At 31.6% G+C, this 23371-nt stretch overlaps 1 protein-coding gene across 1 annotated transcript in view; it reads right to left on the reverse strand.

Annotated features, from left to right (window-relative positions):
- LOC147073836 (rho guanine nucleotide exchange factor 10-like protein) overlaps positions 1-23371 on the reverse strand; it is a 532434-nt gene that overhangs the window by 466348 nt on the left and 42715 nt on the right. The window lies entirely within an intron of this gene.

Raw genomic sequence — 23371 nt, forward strand, 5'->3', positions numbered from 1 at the left:
TTTCGAATAATTAGTCTGATATTTTGTTAGTAATGTATCCATATAACACATTTCTTATATATTGGACCCATGAAAGGATGATAAAAATACTATAAGTATAAAAATTGAGGCGGCTTTTTAGCGCTGCCTAGGGGCGGCATTTTATTTTGGGACGTTACTGGGACTACTACTCGTCACTGCTACTTGTGGCAACATGAAGTCGTTACGTTTGGGCCAGTTAGTTAAGTACTACTTAGTATTATCTAAATTTTATTTGTTATATAATAATATAATCACAATGTAACAAAGACATAAATGCTTGTATAAAAAGTATACGAAGAAAGAAGTATTTTGCGGTAATTATGATTACATATTACACGTGACTAATTATGGTAAAGTTATCAACATGACAACTTATTGAGTTGACTTTTCAATTGAAGTTGTTTGCGATAGCTAGTAAAACATTTTATTTATCGCTATTTTTAGGAAACCTGTTTTAAAAATGTCGCAATGCAAACAGTGCGTATAAGAAGTTGTATTGAAAGACGCCGTACGTGCGCCACTCAGAAAACCCCAGTCGCCTAACTTACAGCTATATAGAGGTGCAATATACATAATATATACATATTGTATATATATATATACTGTTCGAACCTGTTTCTATTCATAAACGCATAAAACAGTTTTTTCTATAAACCTTTTCACTAGAAAAGATACGGGTTTTATTCATTGATGAAACATATAAATAATCTTGGCTTGTATAAAGAAAAGCGGCTTATATATTTTTATATTTAAGTCAATAAAGAATGATATGAGAAAACTTTGAAATAATATATTATCATAAAATATAAATATATAAGCATAAATAGGCTTACCGTAATAATGTTTTTCAAAAAAAAAATATTGAATAAAAGAAACACAAAATTGAAATATGAATCTATTACGAATAGTTTAAATCAAGCATTGCAACAAACACAAAATTATTGATCATTTTTTATGTTTATAACGTGTTTAAATAAATACATGTAGGTGTCCTGGGCGTTATCCACTTTTCATATACTTAACTGTCTGATAAATACTTCTCCAAGTCAAATCTCAGGACCGTATGTATAATACATATCGAGCCTCTAAAAATAATACATATTTAAAAAAAATATCCTCTCTCGATTTTTTGTATTTAAGATTTCTTCTTCTTGGTCGTACACTCATGGCTGAGGATCGTGACCACTTTTTAATTTTGTCATCCTTTGAGCGACCAAGACTTTCCATCCTTCTCGATCTTCCGCTTCTCTCAGAGCAGAATGAATGGTGCCCCCCCAGTCAGCTCTTTCACTTGGTCGCTCCAGCGCGCAGACGCTCTTCCTCTGCTTCGTCTTCCCTGGAGGCCACCCAAAACCACCAGTCTCTTCAGGTTGTCCGAGAGCCGTTCCTTTATATGGAGTCTCTGGATTATTGACTGGTTCGTCCTGTGCTCCGTCCAAGAAATACGAAGCATTCGGCGCCAACACCACACCTCAAATGCATCAATTGCCTTCCGCTCCCTTGCCTTCAGGGTCCATGACTTTAAGATTTATAAGACTCTATATTAGAGGAAGTGAAAATAACCGATGTTGACTATGGTGTTATGTGGTTGTGACAATCTATAAAAAGGCTTTTCCCCATGTCAATATTTTTAAAAACCCTGATGCTTCTTCCGATTTATATACCCTGGACCACAGTTCTTCTGGCCTTATCGTAAATCCAGGCCTTTACATATGTGCTTAATGTTAACAATTTAATAGGTACCTACTTTAAAATCAACACGTTGTTCAAGCAAATATTTAAAACTACATATACTCGTAGTAATAGCAAACATTAAATAAATATAATATTATAAATAAAGTTGTATATTTAAAATTAATGACTAAAATAATACCATTCATGTAACGAGAGTTTAGTAGTTACATTCCATATTTAAAAAATAAGTACTAATGTTATATAAGGAATGTGAACCGTGTCGCCAATCTTGTCATGCTAAAAATGGACAAGTCACCTAAATCCAGATTGAGTGTTGATTTAATGATGGAAATAAATTAAAACTTGTATGATCGCATAATGCTAATAATTGTTATCGAATGTGACCCAAATAAGAGAATTATAAATATTATATTAAATGATAGCAACACAGGAAACATTTATAAAAATAAATAGTCTTATATGCAGAAAATAAGCTGGATCAATCACTGGTCAGAGAAAAATAGATGAACTATATATTTATTTAAAGAAACAGTTATTAACGCAATACAGTATAAATAAAAAATATAATACGTTGAAATATTAAGGAATATATTAATGAATTAAATAATATTAAAAGAAAATATATTAACTGTTGAATCTTTTTCACGCATAAATGTGATGATGTTAAAAATGCTCCAAAATTGGTTTTTTACTTATATAATAATGTGTACTCATGATGGTTTTCCTAATAATTATAGAATAATTATTACTAAGCGGCAATGGCGATGGGTGGAGGTAGGCCATGATTCGACATAAATAGTGGACACTAAACTTTGTCAGTCGTGCTTATTTATTTTCATTGAACTAATAATATAAATTGCAGATGGTACTAGTAGTTTTTAAAATTCAATCAAACCATATCTAAACCAAACCATGATAGTTTAAGTATGCTATCATGGGCTATCTGACAAAAATGGTGCACACCTTTTCATTGAATTAATAATATAGATGGTGTTGGTAAGTTTTTTTTTTAATTCATTAAGCCCTACTCAACCAAACCATAATCGATAGAAAATATTCTTCCATCTATAAAATATATAAAACTATATATGGTTTAATGTAATAATTTTAGATATTTTATAGATAAACGAATATGTTTTGGATATTTTCTACTATGGCTTCGATTAGGCAGGGTTCAATTGAATTTAAGAAACTAACAAATACTAACTAAATATTTTAGTCTAAGTTCAATGAAAACAAATATATCTACGTTTAACTGACAAAGTCGTGTGTGCACTATCTAAGTCTGGTTTGAACACCCAACCTCCACGCGTCGCCACTGCTAAACATATATATTCAAATACACTTTACTGTTTATGCGGAACTGGAAAGACGTCCAACATTTTGAAACAGAGGTGACCTGTAATAATTGTATATTTTACATACATAATTTGTAATACCGCAGAAACATATCCATTAAAACATATTAAGTGCTTTATCAATTAAGCAGTACCAGAGTTAACAATGCTCTTCACACCGAATTTTGTTAATAACTTCCAGGTGTTATGTCAAATTCCGTTAATATTGGCTACCGTATTTCGTGATTTTTAATTAAGGTATTAACGATTAATATGTAAGTATTTATCCTGATTTCTGGAAGGCGGTAAAGCAAATTAGTCGGAATGGGATCGATGCAGGTTCGAGTCCCACGTGGTGCAAATATTTTTTTTAAATTTGCAATAACGAATGCTATATTCTTAAATATTGTGTAGTATTCATTGAAAAAAAATGCTTTATTAAAATTTAATAGTGCAAGTAAAGAAAATGATTGACAACCACCGTCATTTGCATATGTATATTTAGGGCTAAGATTCGTAACGCTTTATAGATAATAGTATGAACATCCATCCATCAGATTAGAATCTGATGATGATTCTAAATATTCTCCAACCATGGTGTTACATACTTTCCAGTTGCGTAGGTACAGGTTTTATCAACTTCCTCTCGAATTTATCCCAGCGGGTTTGTTTTTTGAATTTAGAACAGGAAGCGCCACTTTATGCGCGCGTTTGTGTCTGTGTATGTGTTAACGGTAGACACGGGGTATTTCCGCTTTGGGACCCTTCTGAATAAATTTTGATATTAACTAGGTAGGTGGGTCTCAGTAAGAATGTTTACCTTGTACAAATTTAGTGGACGCGTGAACGTATACGGAGAAATGTCTGTCACATGCATGTTTTTATATTATTACTAGTCATATAAAATGTAATTAACCAGTTATACTATTGTATTTTGTTATTATAAATGTATATACTTAATATAAGATAATTAAAAATAATGTAGGTGTCACAAAGCTTTAGTGAGGTATATTAGCCTATGTGGAAAGTGGAGTTGAGTATGACTTCGTGTATATTATCGTATGAAGTAGACGAATCACAAAATAAACTGCATCCTGCATATTATTAATATTTATAAATGGATTGAGTGACTGAATCTAAAAGTGTGTTGAAATGTTTGCGACTGATCCAGCGATAATAGTGTGAAGTTTGGCTACAAATAAACCTGCAATGAGATATCACTTGCAACTAATTTAATCACCAATCCGTATATACATATATTATATCGAATATAAATTATAATATTTATTTTTCCACCGTTGATCCTTTCAAATAATTCACCAGCTATATTTAAACGCGATCTCCAAAATTTTGTATAATTGATACTAATCGAATTTCAAATATGTTTTTTCTCTTTTCTTATTATTCACTTTTTCTATACATTTCAATAATTCTTATCACGCATAATATATATATTATAAAAATGTTATGTATGTTAATTATTCAACATTCTTTTTTTTCTAATGTAATTTCTTTCATTTTTATGTTCTCTTTCTTTTTTATGTTCTTCCTACTTTCTGTCCTGTTAGGCTTTTCTATATTATAATTTATATAATATGGAAACTTTGCTGGTTGCAATATCTTTTCTATAATCTATTTTTATACGTTCTTATAATTAATGTTTTTGTTTGGTTTCCTTAATAAACAAAAATAAAATAAAAGAGTCTTCCAGAGCGTTGAAGCGGAGCTCGGAGCAGGAGCACGGAGTAATGGGGTTTTACCCAGAGCGGGAGTGGAGTCGGAGCACCTAAAATCTGTGATGCTCCTCTGCTCCGGATGTTTTTTTTATTGTTATTAAATTTTCGTCCTAAAATCCAATGATAATATTATATTTGGCACGAAAACGAATTCAAGCTGCATTCCGAGTGGTACCCAGTATGCCAACCATGGTCCCCATAAGGGGGGGCTGACAGGGCTATAGCCTGGGGGCCCGAGCTCAGGAGGGGCTCGGCGTGGCGAGTCGACCAGATACGTGCGAGAAACACACATCATAAATTTGCTTTAATAGCAAAATGTCGCCTGCGGTGATTCCTTCAATAATGTTATTATTTAAAATTATGTAGTTGTACGATACAATTCTTAATTGTATATTGATACTCGACAACTCCATACTTCAAATAGATGTACCTATTAATATATATAAAAAGCACTAAATATTCACATTAATTTTACTGCGTACACTATTTGGAAAACGCTACTGTAGAGCATCACACTGTATTTATCTTTAGCGATAGGTAGGGGGGACGCCAAAGATCTTAGCCTGGGGGCCCGCTTCAGGATGTGGGACCCATGCCCACAACCCAAGCGAGTGTCGAGAAATTATTTTCAGTAGGTACTAAAATTAATTCTAAGTGAGAAGAGGCAGACAATGAAAGACGATTTGCTGCCGTCGACTTTGTTTAATAGAATTAATAATGAAAATGACGAATAATAAACCTCGTTTTAAAACTACTTATTTTTTAAAATTTGTATACCTACCTACATTTAAAACTTTTTATCTGGAGCGGTGCTGGAGAAAGTATTAGGTCATGGAACAACTCAAAAAAGGGTCCGCTCCAAACTCTTTTTTCCTCAAAAAAACATTATTAATTTACGTGTAGTTTTAGAAATAACAATAAGTAATACAGAAAAACGATACGTCTCATGGTTTGAATCAACCAAAGTAGTTTTTTTTTAATCATTAAATTTTATTATCATATCTCTGCCTCTTTAGAATACTACATAAATCATTTTATTATACTAATAATGAATGAGAAATGATATTTTAATGCACGCATGAAACTTTCCGATATATTCGACGATCGGAAAAAATCATCAAAATACTGACCGGCCCAAAAAAGTGATAGCCGTCAATAATTACATTGAAAACGGCCGCGAAACCGGATTTTTAGATCATTTCACATACTATTATTATTTTCATTACCTTCCACTCTTTCTTATTTGCATCTGGCGAGCTGAGTGCACGGTGTTCCGCTTTATTTCTCGCTGAAGGGGCTCGACTTTTGGGCCACACCCGATTCCAAGTTTATGTCGAAATTGACGCGTTACTAACACTTTCAGAACAAAAGATACATTACTAACACCTAATTTATTTATATTCTGTATATTCGAAAACGTAGTGTTAATTTGGTAAAAATGAGTTTGTATGGAGGGCACGTATAGGGAGAAGTGAACCAAGTAAATAAAATTTCAAGAGCACAAAACATAATAATATAATAATTGGGGATGACCAAAAAATATTTTAATTATACATGATTTCAAAAATAAATAACCTACGCCATGTCCAACCTCTCAAAAAATCTTTTGGAATATCTAAAACAAAATATAAATCATTCGATTTACAAATTTGAATTGACTTGAATCACCCGAATCACTTCAACAAGACAAAGAAATCGATGAAGTAGGTATCGCAATGGGTAGTACGTTATTTGGTAATCGAAAAAGTGGTGTTATTTTTTTCCACGTACCCACGTTTGTGAAATTTGATAACTCATTTTTCGAATATAATATAGCTTGATCTATAAAACTATAACCCTGTCATATCAGCATATCACCAAATAGGAAATCATAAACATAGTAGGTGCCTACCATCTGAGATCCATTAATGTTAAAGATGTAATTCCTTCAACAAATTTCTTCATAGCATGTTTTGTTCAATATTCGAATGCCATAATTCATATTTAGATGATATTCTCACCAGTGGCAGACTGAGGAGGTTATTATAATAAACGTCTCCATTTCGGTAAAGGCATAATGTGTGTAATCAAAATTTCGCGTTCATCCGAAAGTCGTACGTAATTGAGCGCGGACGCTTTAAACTTTAAAGAGTGTTAAAATTTCAATTTTTATTGCATTAAAATAATATCTTCTGTATAATGAATACCAAAATTATCGAAAACTTTCGCGGGGCGACCTTATTTTTTGGTATATTGTGACCGATTTATATGAGAAATTGCTTCTGAAATATTTTTATTTTTCCATTTTAACCTGTCCAGTCCTATGATGTCAAGTAATTTTACACAGATTCTGAAATATGTTATTTTCTTCTTCATAATATACTGCGTTGGAGACCGTTAGGTATGTTTTTTATTCAAAGTTAAGTCTCAGCTATCTCTCTTTATTTTGAGAAGACTTCAGTCGGAGAAGCTATTTGGGGACGACCATGACAGAATTGAATAAATTAGAGTACTGTAACATGGTGACAAATTACCTCCTCCTAATATTGTATCTTACTTTTAATTGCAATCTAATAATGAGTCGGTAGCGAAGGGTCCCTGTTGAAGGTGGACTGTAGTAGGTAGCTGAAAGAAAGCCATAGGACATCCATAATATGTACATAATTTCATGTTTGAATTTGAATTTTGTTCAAATTCTAAAATATTTTCCTGAAAAAAACATTATATTTTACTTTTTTATAATAGATATTTCACGAGAAAAAGACAACAGCAACTAAAATAGATGTAGAGAAGTGATGCGCAACCACGATTCGAACTCTAGTTAGAAAATTTTACTGTCTTGTCGAAGACACCGTTTTCCATCAAATCCCGCGGGAAAAATTAATGAAAATATATACATACCAAAATACATCACTGTAAATATGTCAGGCTTTTATACATATAGTCTCAGATTTTGATGTTGTGTGCGTGTGTTTTAGACAATACATGTGAAATAGTTTGTATGTATTTTATGCGTGAAATATAACAAAATAGTTTAAGACTTTGTTAGTTGTGTCTGTGTTAGGTATTAGTGGAATTTCTCTTTAGTGTCCGGTTGATCAAGATGACAATCAATTTATAATACACACCTACAGACAGATGTCGTTAGCAAATTATATTGTTTTGCGGAATATAAAATTAACATCATAGAAGGCAATTAAAAATTATTTTTAATAATTTATTTATATCAAAAATACCTTATCGCTTGAAGTTATTGAAATTCACAACTTCGATATCGGTTAAAAACAAATCTATTTTAATTTAAAATAATAATATAACAAAATGCTAATATGTTCAGCAATTTTACAGTGGAGGTGGGTTATAATTAATTAGACACAAAGATATTTTGGTGATACGAGTACGTTATTAATATTCTAAATTTTATTAATTCTAAGTATTCAATTATAATAATTAGCAATTCAATTATTTCTTAGATAGTGATCATTATGATCGAAATCGCTTATATACGTTTTAATATTAGTTTATTATTAAATTTCATTGCACCATTTTGAAGTGGGCGGACACGTTCGTGTGCAAAATGGAATTATTTCTAGTTGGCAAAATATTTTCATGTGGAATCTGAATAATGCATCACTCGATAAATGCTATAGTACCTACACTAAACTTACACAATGTGAATGAGAGCTATTTACGTACATTTTATGATCACGGAAAGATAACATACCAAAAGCGTTTTCATGTGGATAATTTGAAGCAAATAGTTGTAATGTCAATCTTGTTATCTGTGGTCGTATTGGCGTTTACAACTTACTAACTCTGCGGTATCATATAAAAGGGAGACTAGTCAAAAATGTGACATTATGTAATATGCCTATAACGAATTACATTTTTAATATTTCGTCCCTTAAACATTAAGATAGTATAATGTCGTAGGTCCCAGGTTCGAATCCTGGGTCTGGAAAATACACATTGTTTTTCTATTTCTGTTTGGAGTCAGAGTATGGACCTAATAGATTGAGCTGAAATCTGTTAACACAAACCTTCACTCCGTGGAGGCCCATATGATCATATTAGGCATTGGACATAGTCAAAAGAAGAATAAAAAATTATTACCATGTAAAAAAAACCTATCGCTGTATGTCTTTAGATTATCAATGAATTTCAAAAAATAAAATGGATGTTATATTGAAAAAAATCATAAAATTATACTTCCAGACAATCACAACAATATATCTCATCCCTTCGTTAGATTGTAGCCCTCACGATAACAAATGAGTAGGTCAAACGCAAAAGGGCCTCTCTCCGTCACTTACACATTGACATATGCGCTTAAAAATATTGAGACAGTTTTGAATGATTTTTAGGTTTAGTTTTATTATAATATATTAATTGGTCTAATTTGAATATTTCAATTATCTTCCATTTACGTATCATCAATTATTTATTTATTTAAAAAATACATATTGAGCACATACGAAATTATTAATTCCAGACGTTCACAGCATGACATTTAGAATAAAAAGCACAGGTAAATCAACTTATTAAAGAATAAAACAACAATAAATCAAGAAAACTACAAATAAAGCAATAAATTTCAAAAGAAATAATACTGAAATGTCATTTTCACATTCATATTGATTTCCATAGTAACACACGTATATATTAATAATTTAGTTGCTAGGACCCCAGACCCCTAGCAACCAATAATAGTGGATTGGATTACGGATTTCTTCCGAAATAACTTTTCATACAAAACAGAATTAACTCAAAATAAATTCAATTCGACTTAAAGATGGCTAAAAGTATTTAAAAAATGCATTGGTATCGTGTTCTGATATATTCTAAAAGTTTCACATGTATACCTAGTCGGGAAGTTAGTTAAAAATCGATTGCAAGATTTGTACCGGATAAACAACCACCGACAAATAAGAATACAACCTAATAAAAACGTTGCAAAATACATAATGCATCGCTAAAAATGTCTACATCTCTAGGGATTGTATTGACCAGCCGCACAGCCCTCGCTATTAGTGGCTGATGAGCTTGACATGAGGAAACAGCCTTCACCCATAATAGGATATTGCTGCGACCACGCATGTATTTGACGCATTAATATGAAGAATTTTATGATTTTTACTAATTTACTTGAATCTTGTATTCAGTTTTAAGGGGATATATCTATTGATGGTAACCAAAAACATGTGAACTTAATATTTATAAGCAGTATATTATACTAACATAAAAAACCTTGCTACGCCTCTGAGTTTGGCAGGTATATAGACAAACCATTTAATGTGTCATTATCATTGTACATAAATTCTGGATACCTACCTACTAGTTAAGTTTTTGCATCAATGTCAAAATACAAAAGTTTATAAATCATTCGTTATTTACGAATTGCTGAACATTTGTAAATTATGTAAATGTTATATGCCTAATATATCTAATATTTAGTTAAATGGTAATCTAGTATCGTTTCTGCATAGTTACACATAGTCCCATTGTTTTGGTGTCCGCATAAGGTCTGATTATTCGAGCATCTATTTAACATGCGAACATTGTGCAACATGCATGCTGTGCATTACGCGCATTCCAGCGACGGTGGCGCCTGCATCCTGCATGGCTCACTGCACTTTAACAGTACGAGAATTCAAGGAGGCGGACGCGGGTCAAATCGATTTTTAGCCGACCTTGCAACGACGGAGTTATCTTATCATGTCAGTGTTGGGCGCTTGACCCTACATTTGCATAATTTATGAAGTAATTTAATTAAAATAGACTTGCATTACGGCACAATATCTATAGAAAGGATCATTTATTATATTTCATCGGATTCGCCGTCTTGAGACTAGATTTACGTTTAAAACAAATCGCTCTCATTTACAGAGCTAAGAAGGGCGAGGAGGGTCTCGCAGGTTTTCTGCCTGACGACAGGCTTTACGAAAAACCGGTGGACTATAGAAGGCTGCTACACCCGGCTAGACTATTTTCTGAAGTGGTTTCTTATCCTGCAACGTTGGAAAGCAACGAATGCAATAACATGCCGATTTTCACGGATGGGAGCAAAATTGATGGCGGTACTGGTGCAGGGTTTGTGGCATACATTAATGGCGGTGAGATAGCGGCTCGTAAGTACCGCCTTGCCAGCTATTGTACGGTAATGCAGGCTGAACTCTATGCCATCCAATGCGCTCTGGAGTGGGCAGGTTCAGATCCAATTCAGCGAAAGCTCACCGAAAACCATAGTATTTGTATTTATTCGGACTCCAAAAGCTCAATCCAAGCAATTGGAAATCCGTTGTCTACTAATCCGATTGTCTTTTCTATTCACAGCGAGTCCGCTCTACTGAGACGGCGCCACCCCGAGGTGCACTTCAAGTGGATAAGGGGACACACCGGGATAGAAGGAAATGAAAGAGCTGACAAATTGGCTCGGCATGGTGCCTCTGAACCCAAGACCGCGGTAGCTTATGACAAATTTCCTCTGAGCTACGCGAAAATTACAATTTCAGACATGGTGAAAAACGAATGGAACTCACGATACATAAACTCATCGACAGGGGAGTTGACCCGAAAGTTTTTACCTTCAATTTTAGCAGCACGAGACGTCAGGGTGCATAAGGGACTGTGTTTTGAGATGACTCAGATTCTTACAGGTCACGGAGTCATGCGAGCATACCTGCACCGGTTTAAAATAACATCTGATGGAAAGTGTCCATGCGACGACGGAAGCGACCAGGACGTCTTACATTTACTCCTAGATTGTCAAATCTTTAGCAAGGAGCGGCACAACCTGAACTTTTTATTACAGATGGCAGATGCGGACATTCGAGACCTTCCGGGGACCATGGCAAACGAGGCCGGAAGAGATGCCCTTTTTAATTTCTGTATTGATGTAATAAAAAGAAAAAAAATAATAAATGGTGACATGTAAAGATGATTCATGCCTTTCAGATCCAGTGACTGCAATCATATAAGATAGGATAAGTATATACTTAGAACATTAGTCCAATGCGACATTTCTTTTACCACGGGAAAAAACTCGACTACAAATCGCAGTCCTCAGTTCCCAATGAATATGACAAAATATTCATCAGAATCACCTCCGCCTTGCGCTACTAAGAATTTTCCAGGGTTTTTGCAAGGCGGTATCATAGGCCCTGGCCGAATTCAAATTAGCAATACCCGATGCGGGTAGAAGAACAGTTTTCAATAAGGCATATTCTCTCAGCCGGCACAATTTTCATTTGACTAGCATCAAATAGAGTAGTTTGCGTGCCAAAGTCCTTAAGAAACCTCGATAGTAAATGCGAGGTATCCATAAAGGCATCTAGAAAAAAAAAAAAAAAAAAAACAGAACTTACATTGACAGAACAGTGACAGAACAGAACAGTGACAGAACAGAACAGTGAAAAAACAGAACAACGATAAATATAACTATGACCTTTCAGGAAAAATATAAATTTAATATTGAAATTGTCCTATCTCTATTATGTTGATAGATTTTTAATAGCACAGATTTTCAATACGCCATAATAAATCAAATTATATACCTAATTTCTGCATTCCTAATCGCTAGAAAGCCTCAAATAAACGGGACTTTGCCGGCAAGATTAGGATATCTTATCTTAATCAATATAATATGTTCAATATCATCATCATCAGCCTGAATCCATCCACTGCTCGATGAAGGCCTCTTCAAGCTGCGTCCATTTCTCTCGGTTATGTGCATTGCGTTGCCACGTACTTCCGCAGAACTTTATCATTTCATCGATCCAGCGGCCTCAATATAATATGTTCAAAATGATTGGGTGACTAGGTACAACAAAATAATGACCTAACCAAACCTAACCTAAATAGATTCCACAAAAATTAATGTTTCATTTTTCCCCTGGCTGTTCTGTTTTGTCATGTTCTGTTTTGTCATTTTCTGTTTCGTCATTTTCTGTTTTGTCATGTTCTGTTTTGTCCGGTTCCCAATATATATTATTATATTAATCAGAAAGAAGGCTACCTAAAAACATCTTCCAACACCCTCTAAAGAAAACTGTAGAGCACACATTATGATTCACCAGTCTATTGAGTAGGTCAAACGTATAAAAATTATGATGTAGTTTTGAGAGGTATTTAGGTAAGTACATTATAAGATTTTTTTTAAATATTATATTAATAGAATATACTGAGCTACTTTGACTTGTATAAATTAAAAATAATACGGTTATTTTGTATAATTTGAACATTTCAAAGAGTGACTCTTGTGCATTTCAAAAATGGAGAGAGGTCCTTTTCCCTCTTACCTACGCAATACGCGTGAAACTATTAATTATTCATTTAAGTTATTAACTAACACACAGGGAAAAGGGACTTATAACTTAAATATCGCTGACGTCACAGAACATTGAAATTTTTGATCTTGGCACCATAAATTTACGAGATCGTATTTTCCAATAAATTGGCAATAGAGGGGTCAAGGGTGGAACACTTGTAATTCCGCAAAGGGGTTCAACGTCGTGAGGGTTCACCTATCTCAAGCGACCTTTATTTTAAGTAGATAGCCGCCACTTGATCTTTAGATTGCTTGTGGTGGCCTTGGAAAATGAATTGTAGGCAATTTTAAATTATACAATAATATGCAAACAAGATTAATATGATAAGAGGAAAGTACTCGTCGAAAATAATAAAAATCATTAAAACTCTGCTAAATTTGAAATGTTTACCGGAAATATTAAAAAAAAACTTTTAATTGAAGATAGTTGATAGAAAAAAATATGCTTTCGTCAAAAGTGGAGTTTATAAAATTAAATCATGGTTTGGTTCCACTTAGTATGTGAACCATTATTTTTAGCGATGAAGATAATAAAATTAAAAAAAAAAAATAGAACCCGACTTATCGATGCTAATCTTCACGATTGCTTACGTATTGACACAAGCTCTGTCAACGGTAACACACATTTAATTTATATTAATAATAATGATGAAGTATAATAATAAAATAAGTATACAGTAATACGTCTAAGTTACGTGATAGGCGGGTCCGGCGAAAGTCGAATTCGCGTAAGTCTAGGCTATGAAATTTTGATCAAGTGTTGTGCTCACGCCCGTAAAGGTTTCTGAATTGATACAACCATTTTCTTCTTCTTTTTCTTCTATTATATCTTCTTCTATTCGTATGCGTTCTTATACCATTCATCCGATTGCGATGAAATTTTGACCAGTTATTGTGCGCACGCCCGGGAAGGTTTCTGAATTAGTACAACCATCTTCTTCTTCTTCCATTCGTATGCGTTCCTATACCATTAATCGGATTGCAATGAAACTTTGGTGAGTTGTCGTGCGCATGCCCACGAAGATTTTACGCAGAATTTCTTTGTAGCAAGCTAATATTTTTTAATTCCTTACTTTGTAGCTATAACGCGTTCTTCGTTGGACTCTGTTTTCTAAATTATTAAGCCATTTTCATCTAGGTGCAGGAGAATCAGATTTACTTTGTTCGGGCGGGGTTTAGAAAATATATTATAACGACCCGCTAAACGCATCCAATGCGTATTACAGCAAGATGAATAATTATGTACTGAATAAGGCGGCAGTGTTGCCAAAGGAAAAAATCAAGAACCGCGTAACTCATTATATAGTAATATTTTCACATTGAATCCATATTTATTCTAATTTGATTAAAGATGTTGGTTTTTGTTTAAACGTCACTTTATGTCCAATCTCGAATGCGCCGACGGCCACAAAGCTGTTAAGAACCTCTGACGTAGGAACTGGTATCATAGTTTTAAAAAATGTGTAATATGAAAAACCCTCAATATCATACAAAATTATGATATTTTATAAATCACGATCAAACATGTATTATGCATCCTGTTTTCCGTTAAACAAATCAAAATAATGACATTAAAAATTGTTTGTTTTAATAAAAATATTATTAACGATCAATCGTCTTGTTATTTTTCGAGTTGTATAAATTATTTAAGTAATACCATTTCATGGTGGTTTTATCAATGTTGTTTATGAAGCCGACTCAACGTTTGCGGTTTCCTGTGTATCGGTTTAAAATTATGATTAACTTTTCGTATTGCTGGAAACAGATTACTACTTTAAGGATTTAACAATAATACAAAGAATCTATTGACAATGTATTTTGTTAAAAAAATGTATTTGAATAATATATATAGTATTTCCTCTTTTAAAATAAATGGTTTGTTTCTTTATGCAAACAAACGAAATTGTCATTATTACAACGTTTTTGTTAGCTCGTATTCTTGTTTGTCCGGTGGTTGTTTGTCCAGTACAAATCTTGCAATCAATTTTTAACTAACTTCCCGACTAGCTAGACATTTGAAACTTTTAGAATATATCAGAACACGATGCCAATGCATTCTTTTAATACTTTTAGCCATCTTTAAGTACACTTGAATTCATTTTCAGTTAATTATGTTTTGTATGAAAAGTTATTTCGGAAGAAATCCGTAATCCAATCCACTATTATTGGTTGCTAGGGGTCTGGGATCCTAGCAACTAAATTATTAATATATGCGTGACTATGGAAATCAATATGAATGTCAAAATGACATTTCAGTATTCTATATTTGTTTGTTTTTTATTTACTTCATATCAAGTACAAGTTTGAGTATATTGAGAATAACAATTCAACAGAAAATTTAAAAACGTTGTATATAAAAAGTTCTTTTTATCTTGTAATTATTTGTTTAATAGATTCAAGCTAATACAATTATTATGCAAGAGCAATGTAAGGCGAAAATTGCAGTAAAGAATTAATATAAATATTCCACTGGTCACAATATCATCTCAAAAGGTGAGGGTCAATGCGTATAAATAATTAATAGTTATATATTTTCTAATTTTATTGATTTTTCATTTAATTATTGGTTTAACTAAAATGAAAATAAAAAATATTTATTTGAGAGAAATTAAGACGTTTACTTACACAACCAACTTTCTCTCAATAAACTTGCAAATAAATAAATATTGACGTTTTTTAAGTTACAATAATAATTAACTAAACATATCTAAAATCTTCAATAAATCATCTTAAAAAATAATTATCGAATTCGTTATACATAAGAGAGATTTTTAAATACATTATCATTATATAAGGTTATAGCCAATGATCAAATAAATTAATATGTTGAATTAAATATAAATATAACAGATTGTCGGGAAGACGTAGCAGCAAACTGCTACATTTCACGTTGATTTAAATATTATATCAAACTATTCAATGCATTATGTACTACTGTAATATAAATAGTGCACATTAAACTTTGTTAGTCATACGTTTTTATTTTTATTGAATGAATTGGCGATACGACAAAATTGTGCACACTTTTCATTCATACTTATTTGTTTTCCTTGGATTGAGAATATACACTATACAATATTGTTGGTTCATTTTTTTAAATCCAGGCCCTGTCTAAACCAAACTGTGATGATAGACAAAAAATATTATTCTATATATAAAATATGCAAATATGTGTATGATTTAATTGCAAAATTTTAGATATTTTATATACAGGCGAGTATTTTTTTGGCTATTATCTATTATGGCTTGGATTTCGTAGGGTTTAATTGAATTTTAAAAACTAACCAACACCGTTTGTAAATTGTACTCTTCGTTCAATGAAAACAAAGACGCGTGACTGAAAAAGTTTAGTGTGCACTATTTATGGCGGATATTAACAGCTTACCTTCACCCTTCACCACTGGACTATTGTCATGTTCAATACCTTCGTCAAAGCACTGAGGCATTACAGTAAAATAGTAAATAAACTTTTTGTATTGAATTCATTTTTTTGTGTTGTCTAGTTTATCTTAATTAGGTACTTATATAGTAATCGTACTATATTCTTAATTACGTGTTATTATTATTATGAGATTACATAAAATGTCAATCTCATGTATAATAGAAACCATATAAACTGATATTCTAATGTTCATATGCCGTTTACAAATAAATAGATGAGAACATACTATTGTTAATATAATTTTTGATACTATGTAAACATGTTTCCAAACAATAAAGCTTTCGTTTCGCGAAGTAGAAAACCAATTTCCTGATAGTAGGGATATTGAAAAATTTTCACCCTATTTTTCGTGTAGTATTTGCTTATTATTTCCAAACCTCAAACGATATATAAAAAAATCAATTTCAAAGAAAAGTGTAAAAGTTTAATACTTTTTTTTCAGGCACGTGTGACCCAATTTAAACAATACATACAAGTGGCTTCGTCGCTCAGTTGAAAGGGTGTAAATTTGACAATTATTAATGATGCCCTTTGTATAAATCGAAGTATTGAATTAAAACTCGATAAAAAGAACGCAGGTAGTAATTTTGAATAGGTTATGAGTACAATTTTTAAGCAGATTATTCTTCTTCTTCTAAGGTCGCTACAATCGAACGTTGTCTTCCTCAATCGAACTGTTCTATTCTCATCGGCGTCCAGTAATCTCTGACCAAGTCATGCACGCGGCTCCAACGCATCCATTGCAGTTGGCAACACTGCCAATTTTTGTCACCGAATTAGTACGCAGACATAAAAATTATAGTATTTCGGCAAAAAATACAGTACTCGTTGAATGACCGATACTGTTCTGCATTTTCAAAAAATACACGAAAAGTGATTTACGAGAACTTTTTTTTAGATAAATTTGTACCGGAAAAATCAAGTAATGCGCGACTTTTTGCTGCGAATTACACCAAAGGTGATTAACTAGAGCTTTTTTTTAGACAAACATTCAAAAATTCTTACCGGAAAAATCAAGTGATTTCGTTTCAACTCAGGGTCGAGAGCTTTTTTTAGCTCTCCCAAACAACTTCAGTCCTATATTTCATCTATTGCCAAATTTTTCCAAAATTTCAAAATTATAGTATTTTCAGACTTTTATATAGTACATAGTACGCAGTACAAATATTATAATTATAGTACAAGTGTTGGCAACACTGATCGATTGCGTCCAACGCAACTGGTGGGTTGCCCATCAGGTGGCCATTAGATATAATTGGCATGTTATTTATGTGTGGTAATTAAATATTAATTAAAATGTCCACAGCGAATGGGTTGATAAACAAAAACTTATTTAAAACTAACAACCATACACTCAGCGCGACGCTAGCAAATAAATCTCAAAGCATAGGCGTGAAGTTTTCTGCAAATTAATCTAAAATTCGACATTTAATCAAATAGCTCTGGGATTCTATGTATGCGCACACAAGTTTTTCTTTGACATGTTTGATATCTGAAGTATATATGAAGTATCTCTTTACAATATGTATAACGTGTTAATTTCTTGCCTCATTCATCCTCGCAAACACATTTTTTAAAGTACCTAGGTATCTATGAAACTTGCAGCAACACAAGCAAAATACTGATAAGAAAAGACTCCGTTATATTGTACTTAAGTTAGGTTATTACTTATTAAAACCGAGAGTTATTTTCATTTATTTCCAAGTTAATATACTTAAATAAAGCTGTATACAAAATTTACTGAATAAATAAAACATTTTTTACTTATAATGATGATGTGAAAACTGCTTTTACTTTTGAGGTGTAAATAATATTGTTAAACGTATAATTATTTATTAAGTATCAATTATTATGCATTTCAAAATAATGACTTCATCGAATAGCGGTTTTACGAAATCTTACTTTATTCATATCTTAATTTTAAGAACCACTTATTTATCACAGCCTCTCAATTTATGTGTATTTATAAAGGCATAGCCGGATAAATAATGTCCAATTTTTATACCATTTATATCAAACTTCAAAATTATTATAAATTATAATAATTACAAGATAAAAAGAAAAATTTTTATACACCACGTTTTTTAAATTTCTGTTGAATCATATAAACTTGACAATTCTATGTATTAATAAAAAAAATACCCTTTCAATACAGTGAAAAGTTTTTAGAGATTCATCATACCTGATGTTCATTATTTATAATAATTTAGGACAAATAAGGCAATTGTCAACAAATATTTTTTTTGCTATTTTGCAACAAATAAACAAATATAGAATACTGAAATGTCATTTTGATTCCATAGTAACGCACGTATATATTAATAATTTAGTTGCTAGGACCATCCCCTTAGTAACCAATAATAGTATTTTACTTTTTACGGACTTCTTCCGAAATAACTTTTCATACAAAACAGAATTAACTGAAAATGAATTCAATTCTACTTAAAGATGGCTAAAAGTATTAAAAGAATGCATTGGGATCGTGTTCTGATATATTATAAAAGTTTCAAATGTCTAACTAGTCGGGAAGTTAGTTAAAAATCGATTGCACGATTTGTACTGGATAAACGAGAATACGAGCTAAGAAAACGTGGTAAAATGCACTTATTTTGAAGATTATAGTTCACTGGACATATCCAGCCGGAAGGAAGAAAATTTAATGAATAATCGAATCTTGCCAAATAAGTACTTAATCAGTTTTTTTAATAATCGACGATACGAAGGTATATTATAATCTTATTTTCGAGTGAATGACAAGTCAATGGCGTTATTTATAACTATAGGTATAATAATATACCCTAGCGCATAAAATAAATTACAATATTTTTGTATTTTTTCAATTTGCTATTAAAAATCTGCAGTTAGTTAGACCTGTATAAACACAATATAAACAATTTCCAAATTAACTATCAGTTAAATGAGCTGTATGGATTGAATATAAGTTTTAGATAAATTTTCGCGTTCCTTTTTTGAATATACTAAATAAAGTGGCGCTGAACATTTGTGTAGACCGGTTCTGTGCGAACATATGTTTGAAATTCAGCATTAAATCTGTATGTATATTTGAAATTTATTTCGTTATATATTTTAACTAAAGCAAACAAAACAAAACGAAAACAAGTAAATTTCACATGTTGCAGCTGTCATTCGCGACAAGCTTCGAGTTTAAATTAAATTATTGGGGTAGTTAGAAGTTGCTTGTAGTATTATATAATATATCGTGTACAAATATATTATTATTAAGTACCCAGGTATTTGATTGTTCAGAATTGAGGGTGCCTATTTAGTGCGATACGGTTGAGATGTGTACACAATGTTATATTGATTTAATAAAAATAAAAATGAAGTTCATAAGAGACCGAAGTAATTTGAAAAATTTCACGAAACTGCTGAAAAATCAATGGGCCATTAATTGTACTATACCTAGATGTTGCTTTCATTCATATTTCTTTCTTGCACCTTTTAGCAGTCTAGTTGTTCCATCTGTCGCCCATTTTGGTGATGCCAGTTATCATAAACCAATAAAAAGTTTAGGAAGCTATAAAAAAATTAGTAACTATCTCGTGAAAAATCTTATATATGTATAGGTAATTGATAAGGAACACAAAATTAATGGGAATTAGCTTACTCTAATGAGAGCGTGGAAACATATGGAATAAACTTAAACACGTGTTTAAGAATATGATGATTTCAATAGTTACGCATATAATAATGTGTTAATATACCCAGCGGACCTCGAACCAGCATCCACTGGATTCGCGCCAATATGATTCACCAATTAAGCAATGATCGTTTTATCCAATAAGGATAAAATTAACTAATAGTTCTTACATTTTTGAGGCGATTCACAAGTTATGTATGTTCAATAAAAAATGTTATATTCTTAAATCTAATGAATTATTCGTTGAATAAAAAAAGTTTATAGCTAGGTCTGTACGACTAATTAGAATAAAACTAATTTGAGCCAGCGAACCAATACCTGAAAAATGACCAATTATAGTTATCACTGCCTATAATCAAAAACAATGTAAATCTACTTACAAGAGTTTTGAAACAAATTAAATCCATTTTTTAAATCTAAATATTTTTATACATTTTAAATCAATATAATATGTAATACTATTTAGGTATATTAAACTTTATAATTATATACCTACCTTAAATCATTTTTTTTTCATTTTGACTAAATAAATATAATGGATATGTTTGGTTTTGATGGTCATCGCCTAAACGCAAATTGTTGGATGCACTTACATACGTATATGTTTATTTTCCCAATGCAAATAAATGCATACATCTGCAAGATGAAAGTGATTTATCAAACACTACCAGTTGCAAATTATTCTGACACAACAGGCTGTGATAATTACTAGGTACAAGTGAGAACAAGAAGTTTTGCTATGACAGTAGGCAAGGGAAATAAATGCGTTTTCACTTTTGTTACAATTGCATCTGCTGTTATAAACTTTTTTGTTTTAGTTTCAGATAAAACTTGAATTCCGTAATAAATGTTTCACCCATTTCAACACTGTTGTAGCTATCGTATTTTATACTAATCAGCATTTAACTAGGTACCGACCCATCTAATTGTGTAAATTTGAAATACAATGGTAGAAAACACAGTTTTAACAAATCCAGATACCTACATATATTCCGATAAATTTAATAAAAATAATAAAAATGACAACTAATCCAGTTCGATTTCTTGATACCAAAAACTTACGATTTAATATGTGTATTATAATTTGGTATTGTATGATGTATGATAAAAAAACATGTTTTGTTAAATAAAGAATTGTTTTAAAGCAACGGATTAGTTTATAAATAAGAATATATGGTTCTTTTTGGTTTAAAGGAAGCCAGAGGCTAAAATTTTTTGGATATACTGGATATACTGGATAATTTGTTAGGTTAGGTTAGGTTTTCATTCTTGAATTCCTGAATTTTGCCAAAATCGATTATGAAAATAAGCGCGGTTCCCGCCTGACTTCATGTAAACTGACTTATAACGAATATATTAAAAGTTAGTGAAAAATGCCAATAATCATGTAACTTTCACGAAATTATATGAAAGAAATGATAAGGAAAAAAAAGAAAATAATATGTGTGTGTAATAATATACCTATGCTTGATAAGGATGTCTTATTTTGTTGTTAGAAAAGAAAAAGCCAACAGTTTACCCGCAAGCATAGCGTATTTTATATTTATAACTGTTACGCATTTTTTTTATTTTTATGTGTTATGTTATAAAAATAATTATCGCTTTTCTCATTTTTTTTAAAACAAATTAATTTATTGATCATGTGTATTATTTACCTACCCTACGAAAATAAACAAATTTTAGGATTTGCGAAGTGTTCCATCGCAGGAAAAGTTTAGGAAACCCTGCACTACAAAATTTAACTGAAAATATGTATTAGTAGCAGTATTACTTCTCATTTTTAATATAATTTTACGATATTCAACTTTTTCTTCTTTTTCAACGACTTAGTTTTGAAACATTCACAAAACATGATAATATCAACATAATATTTCATTTTATCGTATCTCAGATTTACCCCTTTTTTACGTATAAAAAGATAACATTGTTTTCTTCTTAGAATAAGGGTCAAAATATATATATATATGCCCCACAGCTCGTGACGCATGTCAAAAAAACTTTATAGTTCTATCATAGTCAGCAAGGTTCAGTATATGTGCTCAGTCGACCGGGACATCACTGAGTTTGAACACAAATTTCTGTTTAAATAGTCAATAAAACATTTCATAAGCTGGTTACTTACCTATATAGCATATTATATCTATCGGTAAGGTGAATATTTTAATACAATGTACTTACTAAAACAATAGTAGGGCTACCGCTAATTCTTATTTGTGAAAATTTAATAACTTAACTTTTAATATAATATTTCAAAATCTCTATTTTTCTAGAATTAATTCTGGACCCGAGGTGATAATTTGGTTTAATTGATAAGCGTAGTTATATTTTCCAGGTTGAGTCAAAAACAAGATTATCTGATTTTAAAAGCTTGCAGTTTTATTAATTAAATCATGTTGTGCTGTAACCAAAATTCAATGTTAAAAAACGAACGATTTCTAGATTTCTTTAGTCTCGTTTGTTGATTACAGTATAGAAATGATTATTTTCAGTCCGTTAAGTGAGGTGACCCCACGATATTTTATTGCAAATGGGGGGCTGTATGCTAGATTACGTACCGCACGTGCTCAATTTGGCTCTATTATCCATAGCATGCCGCAGAGAATAGGTAAGGGTAACATTGAAATATGCCTGTTATTAATTAAACACCAGGTGAGTGCATTATTTAGTTTTTTTGTTGTTGATTATTTTGTTCCAAGCACGTGTTGTATGGCTGCTGACGACGTGGTATTCTTCGAAAGAATGAAATGCAAATTGCAAAGATAAACATCGCATTTATGGTCGGAATATCGATATGGGTAATGTACATTTATATAATTAGTAGGTGTTATTATGTAGTATGTGAAATACATTTGAATTTCAATTCTGGTTGTAGTCAAAATAGTTTAGAATAAACGGCATTGTTTCGAAGTTTTTCATTCCTAGTAAATTTGTGATACGGAATTGATTTTCACAATCATGTCGGTGTGTTTCACAAGCCAGTTTGATCGTGTTTTTTCTATTTGATTATAGAATGATATTGTTTTTTTTAATGTTGAAAGAAAATATATACTTAGTTCATTTTTGATTTATACTATTGTATTCAAAATATTACGAGAGTCGTGTAAGCATTGCTCGACTGTTCAGTGCTTAAATCCAAGAGTATTGAATTATGCGTTTGGAACACATGGCAGTAAA

The sequence above is a fragment of the Rhyacophila brunnea genome, unplaced genomic scaffold, assembly GCF_057557595.1.
Source record: "Rhyacophila brunnea isolate RB1 unplaced genomic scaffold, BYU_Rbru_1.0 scaffold_17, whole genome shotgun sequence".
Taxonomy (NCBI): Eukaryota; Metazoa; Arthropoda; class Insecta; order Trichoptera; family Rhyacophilidae; genus Rhyacophila; species Rhyacophila brunnea.